Genomic DNA, 8,164 nt, shown 5'->3' with positions numbered 1-8,164 from the left:
TGTCCTGGGGAGGATGACAGGCTGAGACAGTGGTAGAATCCTGGGTGCTAGTGAAGGGGCCATGTAGTGGTGGGGAGGATGGTGGCTTAGACCAGGGCGATGGCTATAAGGAGGAGCCAACAGGGACAAGTTTGAATTGTATTTGTGACTAAGTGAATGAGAGAGGTGTAGTGGTCGGAAACATCAAAGAGAGCCTTCAGGTTCCTGCGATGGACTTCTGCCGTTGACTTCTAGAACATTTACAAGGTGCAATAAATGCCCTGAAACAATACCTCACACTTATTCAGGGTATGTGTTATTATAGCCTTATTTTACAGACAAAACTGAAGAAAGAAAGCAAAAGAAAATACATAGACAAGCTGGTGTGTTCAAAGGCTTGGCAGCCTGCCCCAAGTTACAGGAACTGAACCCAGGCCTGTGTAGTTACAGACATTCAACTTTGCTTCATCAAAGAACTAAGGAGTAAGAACCTCAGTATATGTTCAGAACTGTCCTTCTCCCCTCAGATGTTAGGATTCAGAATAGCTGCAATGCAGAGCTCAGGATTCTGCATTCTAACAAGTAGTGGGCTCTGATGTGTACTGAATTCTAAAGTCATGACTACCATGCATCCTCTCACTGGCCTAAATGGGTGACTATCACTCCACGGTCCCTCAGAGCCTTCCTTACCTACCCCCTGGTTTCTGGGCCAAAGAATGAGAGTTGGGTTTGAGATGGTCTCAGAAGCATGATGGACAGACAGACTTGTTCCTCTGACCATGAAGCACTTTAAGACTCCAGTTCAGACAAACCAAAGCAGGGTGGGGTGAGGTCGTGAGTCCAGAGCCTAAGGGTATTGCTTTGAAAGAGCTTTGTCTCCCTGGGCAGGGACTAAGGTGGGTGTGGATGCTTGGAGCTGGGGTGGGGGTTGCCTTATTCAGAGGCTCTCACCTGTTAAGTTCTAAAAGCTTACAGAAAGCTCTAACAAAGCTCTAGTCCACAGAAAGGATCTTAGAAACCATCTCATTTAATTCTCAGTTGTGGGGCTGGAGATCTCAAGGTAGAGAGAGGGGACTGCTTGTCCTATAGCCCTCTCTGCCCTGGAGATCTGGTTGGTGTTGACCATTGTGATTTTCAGCAGGTGGCCTGGGGGTAACACATCTCAATTAAAGCCTTGTTTATTGTAAGGCAGATCTGTGAGGCTGGCACTCCTGTTTACTCAACATCTGTGCCAGGCTCAGCCTCACCCTGGACAAACAGCCCACCAGGCAGCAGGCACCAAGCTCCTTTGTTCTTGGGTGTGATAGCAGAAGCAGGTAATGGGGGCCTGTCCTCACCGGATGTTGGCACCATGGTTCCCACGGGAATGCTTCCTGACCTAGATGTTGACAGACTGGAGAGCACCAAAGTTCTGGCAGCGACGGGCGGCGGTGGCAGCCAGTGGCAAAAGGTGATGAGCTGGCAACAAAGGGTTGGAGATGGAGGCAGATGGACACACTGGAACTAGAAATCAATACGCAGAAGGTCCCAATTTTCTCATGTTTCCAAGTTGAGATACTGAGCAACCTAGGGAATAGGCTCTGGCCTTGGACTTTGAAGGGGAAGGGAAGTGCTCAGTGATGCTAAAATCATTTCTCTGACCACATGATTTTAGGAGGAAGCTTGGTGCTCAGAAGGACCCCAACTTGACAGGCCCATGCATTCAGCAGCTGTGGGGTCTACAATAAGATGCTGGACTTCCTGAGGCCGAGCATCCACGTGAAGATAAGTGTGTGAAGATCTTCCCTTCCTCTCAGGCTATTGTGATGCTTTCACAGAGGACCCAAAACAAGTGAGCCCCTCTGATAACGAACACCCACAACCAATTCTTTCTGCAAAGAGTGTTTGCAGACAACTAGAGGATGTGTACAGCAGTTAATGACTCCAGGTTTCCTTTAAAAAGATGAGAAAGCTTCTAGTCCTGCCTTGTGTTAGGGCAAAACAAAGAAAGAGAACTTGGGGCAGGAAAAAGTGGCAGAATTAGTTCAATAAATGTTTCAGAGTCAAGGAGCCCAGTGGGGAACTGATGTGAGGGCTGCTGGAGATGAGCCTGGGGTTGTACAGAGCCTTACTCAGTTCGGACAGAGTGGTCCCAACCGTAGGGCAGGCGGAGCCTGATTCAGTTAGGAGAAAAGGGAAGGACATGGAGGTGAGGTCGATACAGGAAGGAGATTGGAGATGATGGGGGCTTGGGGAGGGGACTAGGGGTTTGTTCTGTGTATTCTGGCTGAACTTGGAAGGTCCATCAGACACCCACTCCCGTCTCCTCTACTGACCCATTCCCTATCCTTCGAGCAGCCAACTCTGGTCTCCCTGATAGTTAGAAGTCCTGCCTCTGCTCTGCCTGGTTCCCCTTCCTTCAGCTTTTCTCTGGAGCACTTCCATCTTAGTATTTGGATATCACCTTAAGTATCACCTGTCTGGCCTCTTGGGTTTCCTCCTTCTCCACACCATGATTGTCTAATCTATGGAATAATCTGCACTGGTTAAGACTACGTGATTAACCATCAGTCCACACATATACTGTCTCTCCTGATAGAACAGAGGGTAAGAACTTTTATTTGCCATTGATCTCCAATATAAAGACCAGTGTTCTGCATGAAGTACCTACTAACAACTTACTAAATGAATCAGTGTTGTATGTAAGCACCTGGTAGTTTTAGCTACTTCTTTGGCTTAAACTGGAGGCAGACATTATTAATCAATCCCAGACTATTTTTATCCATGTGATGTTCCATACAGCTATTGCCAGTCTGAAGAAAACTGGCACATAAAGTTATAACCATCTGCTATTTCTACTTGCTTCTTACACAGCTTCATCTGAGTCTTTTGAAAGCTCAGTAGTCTCCATCCAATGTCTCATACAAGATATGAGGATAACTTTTCACGTCTCCCACTTACCTGGACCCTCAGTCTAGACACTACTGTGTATAAACAAGCATTATGTCAAAGATGGGAGGCAGGCTCTGGCCCAATTATCCTCTTGAGTCACATCCACTCCTAGACTTTTCTGCCTTTCTGTTTTATCAACAACTTCCCTGAAGGAAAGGCTAAAGGGATTTTGATATGAAGTTCAAAAATCCCCAATTTTTTAGATAAGGAAACCAACCTCAGAGAAAGAAAGTCAATGGAGCCACAAACCCAACAAAGCCTCGTGGACCCCATCTAGCACTTACCTGAGCTGCAGACCAGTCAGTCAACTCCTCCTCCATAACAGGGGTAAGATGAGACCGCTGTAGTTCTCTTATTCCCAGTTTCCAAGCCCTAGTAGGCAAATAGCCTGGCTTCTTTGAAGGCTCAGAGCAGCAGGCCCCGGCTATTACTAGTTTTTTTTCTCTCATTTCCTAATCATCCATTCAAAGGAGGTAAGAAAGGTGCAGCCTCTCCATCCACAGATGCTTTTGGAAATTTCCTTGGGTTGTTTTTCCAAAGCCTGCTAATGCCTCTTGGCAGTTCCCTGCCTTTCTCCCCTTCCCACCCAACCTGGCTGACCCTCACTACTCTCTTGAAGTTATTCTTCGGTGTTCCTTCTGAAGCTCAGTTTAGGCTTCCCTTGAGGAAAGGTAAGGGAGGAAACAGTTGTGTATTGACAAAACCTCTCTGTGCTCTTGAATAGAGGATCTTAAACATCTTCTTGAGAGGGAAGCACGTTGGGAGCCTTTGAGTCTGCCTGCACAGTTTGCAAGTGGTCTCTTTGTGCAGAGAAGTCCATTTTATTCCCTAGGAGCTATTTGAAGAAACATTGATGTTTGAAGGAACAGAAAGGCTCACAAGGACAGGGAGAACCCAGAGGGACTCAAAGGTGCTAATTAAGGACCAATACCCACAGCCATTTGAGAAAGTTAAGAACTGGGGAAGACTTTTGGGCTTTTATGTTTAATTAGGAAGTAGGGACCACCAGGGCCTAGAGGGACTTTTTAGAAAGATGGATTTCAGCATGATATTTAACATTCAACCAGCTTATTGAACAGTTATCATGAGCCAGGTACAGAACTGCAACTATGAACCAGTAGAGAAAGGAGTTTGTGTCAGGGAAGTGGGGTGGGAGTAGAGGGAGAACGTTAACATCACAAGATAAGCACAGGGCACCATAGGAAAGAGTTTACACAGGGCACCTGATCCAGCTGTCAACGACAGCTCTGGTGAGGTCCATGGAAGCCTCCTCAGAAAGAAAGCAATATAAAGAAGCCTGACTGAGGCTGGGGAATCAGAGAGTTGATCAGGAAAGAGAGCAAGGGCATAGGACATGCATGTATCACAGAACTCAGACCCAAAAGCACACTGGAGTCACCTGGCAAGCTCTAAGAAAAAAAAAATGCTCACCCCAGAGAATTTTCTCTGTGACAGTCTGTGCACAGGTGCATTTTTAAAGCTGCCCATTCTAATGTTGGGAGCAGGGAACGGGGAGAAGGGAACTATGGGATTAGGGCTGGGGTGATGGCCTTAGTAAAGTGCTTGCCATTTACACTTGTGTAAAGACTTGAGTTCAGATCTCCAGCAGTCATGTAAAAAGGCTGTGTGCCAAGGCAAGTACCCAGGATCCTATCACTGAGCAGTGGACACAGGATTCCTAGGGGCTGTTGGCCAGCAAGTCTGGCCAATTGTGGAGCTCTTGATTCAGTGAGAGAATTTATCTCAAAAATTAAAATGGAGGCAATGTTGACTTCTGGCCTCCCCATGCATGCACACGTGAACACACATGAACACATATGAAAACACACACACATTCACTCACGTACAATAAAAATCAAAAGACAACTACTAACCATAAAACATATGTTGTAAGATAGGAGGTGTGATTCAGATAGACCCAGAAGTCAGTAGTGTGCCCTTTGTGTTAGGATCATGTATCTCAAAGGAGGCACATAGGTAACCATGACAGCATGACAGACAGGCTCTAAAGCCTCAGGCTTTAGAGGTATATATGCTGGTGGACCATTGCTTTGTAAAACAATGCCTGTAGGAAAATTTTTAGTTTGTATTTCTGCTTCCTCCCTCCCCTCAGTGCTGTTGTACTAGTCTTTAAAATGTCCCCTCAGGACCATCAGAGATAATGAGACTTTTCTTGCCTAGCTTCTTGCCAAAGGAGGCCTCCTAGTGGTGGTGGGTAGGGTGAGGCCACAAGCCTGTGCCTCCTGCCTGTGTCTCTGGAAGCTCAGGTCCTCTTCACTGGCCTTAGGTGGGAACTGGTATCTGTAGTACCTGCTCCTTTTTCCCTGTTGGCCCCACTCCTCAGCACCCATTCAAGCACTAGGGTTGGCATGGTCCCTGTTTTCATGTAGCTGCTGACACCATCATCTTGTTAGAATACAATAATAACTGCTGTGCTGGAAAACAAGAGGGCTTTACAAAGGGAGGCCAGGAGAGGTGACAGCAAGGAAATTCTGTGGATGCTGAACTGTCAAGAACATGGCTGACGTGAGCAGCACAGGTGGAAAGAGTAGGCAGGACAGGAAGAGGAGCCAGTCACTCTGATGCACAAAGATGAATGAAATACTGTTCCAGAGTGTTCTGATCTCCCCAGGCCCCAGCTGTGGTCCCCACGCTGTCCTCAGTCCTTTGTGTTTCACATCACACAGCACCCTTGGGGAAACAGCCACACACAAGGCTCTTTGCCACACTCCAGACTATGAACAGCCTGGATTCTGGGGCATCTCCATTTGAGCAGCCTTCAGGCACCTCAGACCAGGTATGTGCAAATTACAGCCATCTCTGCCATACTCCTACCTCACACTCTCTTCTCCAGAATTCTGTGGCATGGTGAAGAATGATTCTAACACAGTGCCCAGAGAGATGGTTCATGACATCATTTTCTTCCTTGCTGTCCTCTGATGGCATCTGGTTACCTGTGTCTTGCCACCATACCAACATCTTGGATATAGCTTAGTCCTTCTCTCCTGAATGGTGGATTGTGATTTTTGTTTTTGTTTGTTTGTTTGTTTTTTGTTTGTCTTAACTGTTTGTCTTAAGTGCTTAGATGTTGTCAAGTTAGCTTTTGTGACTACATTAGTCACTTTTCAATTCTGTGATAAAATACTATGGTCAAGGCAACTTACAGAAGAAAGAGTTTATCTGGCCTTATGGTTCCAGAGGGGTAAGGACCCTTATGGTGGGCAGGCAGACATGGCAGCAACAGGAAGCTGAGAAGTCACATCTTGAACCCTTAGCATAAAGGGGGAGGGAGGGGGAGAGAGAGAGAGAGAGAGAGAGAGGGAGAGAGAGAGAGAGAGGGAGAGAGAGAGAGAGAGAGAGAGAACGAACTGGCAGTAAATGGAACTTTTTTCCTCTGAGTCTATCCCAGTGACATACTTCCTAAACTGTCCTAAGTAGAAAAACTGCAGACCAAGTGTTCAAACGGCTAAGACCATGGGGGACATTTCTTATTCAAACTACCATAGTGATCAAATGACTTGTCCCTACAAGTCACCTATTTCTTCTTGGGTAGGTAGTTCATAGCGATGTGAGCCCAACCAGGAGTGCTGTCTGTAGGAGGTGGTTCTGATGCTCAGCTTGGGAATCTGCATTGAACTCTGAAGATCCTGTTCCCCAATTGGTTCTTGGTCGGTCAATAAAGATGCTAGCAGCCAATGGTTGGGCAAAGAGGTGGGACTTCTGGGTTCCCGCAGGTAGGGTAGTAGATGCAGGAGGAGAGGATTTACCATACTTCAGAGGGAGAGAGGGCTGCCAGCCGTGTGAGATCTGGCGAAGTGACCATTGGCCGCCTACCTGACTGGGCCTGGAGTACCAGATGGAAGGTTAGAAACGTAACTAAGCTGAGATCAGATTTAGGGTGCTGAGCAGGAGAAGGTAACTAAGCTGGAGGCAGATTTGGAGGTGTTGAGCTGGAGTGAAAAGAAGGGCAGACTAGCCAAGGGAGGCTTAGAAGAGCCCAGCCATTTAGCTAAACGCATATTAAAAATAAGATAGTATGTGTATGTGTGTCCTTCATCCGGTTCACCCAGAGCTTAAAGCAGGGTAGTAGAAACTACATGCTACAGCTGACTTCGCCAGGGGTGGTGATTTAGGCCTATAATCCCAGTATTTGAGAGGCAGAGGCAACAGGATCGCCTTGAGTCTGAAACCATCCAGAACTGGATAGTGAGTACTAGGCCAGCCATGGCTACATAGCAAGATCCCTGTTTCAACATTTGGGAACCTCAAGCGCCTCCAAAACAATGTGGGCTCTGCAATCAAGTTAAGTGGGCTTAGATGCTTTACTCATCATTGACGCAACCATAAATAAGTCGTGCTATTTCCTTAAGCCTCAGTTTCCTGCCCCAGAAATTGGAGCTAGTAATAGCACCTATGGACCGTTAGCTCTAAGTATCATGGCTACTGTTTCCCTCTGTTCAAAGCAGTCTGTCCTTCATCAACTTCACAGTCACAGCCTGATCCCCAAACATAGGCAGTTCAGGCCCAACCAAAGTTAGCCCACTCCGAGCCATTTGTGTCCCAGCCTTACTCTACTGCACCGTCTTAAGAGTGACGGAGGGATACAGGGGAGAGACCATTGAGTTGCTCCCTCCCCAAAGCTGAAGTGTTTTAATTAGGCCTACCTTCTCCAAACACAAAAGAAACTCATTTGAAATGGAGATAGCAAAAGGAGACAATAGTATTTTTTTGAGTTCCCAGTCCAGTCTATTCTGGGTCAAAACCCCTACAATTAGAAGACAGATACACCTATTTGTGTAGAAAAAAATATCGAGCAACTAGAACATGAAAGGAAATATAAAAACCAGTAAAGTGTTATCACTACTCCTGAGAGTAATTAGGCTGATACAGAACATACATATATGTGCATATGGATACATACACTGTTCATGTGTGTGCGCCTACCCCTTCTTTCTGCAAGGGCCTTAAAAGCAAACAGTACAACAATTCTCTGAGACAAATCAGGAGAGGTTAGATCAGTAAACGTTCAAAGGGTTTTTTTTTCTTTTTTTTCTTTTTCTTTTTTTTTTTTTGAGCTGGTGACCCACAGAAGAGTCTTGAAACTTCACTGGCAAGAGAAATTCTCAGTGGACCTGCTCTTCAAAGTAAGAGTCTAGGTTTCCGAGGCTGCCTCGCTGAGACTCTTTTGTGGATTTATTTCTAAGGACAAGCCTTTGTTCCATGACCACACAGCACTGGAAGGGAACCATGAGAT

The sequence above is a fragment of the Grammomys surdaster genome, unplaced genomic scaffold, assembly GCF_004785775.1.
Source record: "Grammomys surdaster isolate TR1022 unplaced genomic scaffold, NIH_TR_1.0 382, whole genome shotgun sequence".
Classification (NCBI taxonomy): Eukaryota; Metazoa; Chordata; class Mammalia; order Rodentia; family Muridae; genus Grammomys; species Grammomys surdaster.
The sequence above is the reverse complement of the archived record's forward strand: the minus strand, read 5'-3'. Positions refer to the sequence as shown.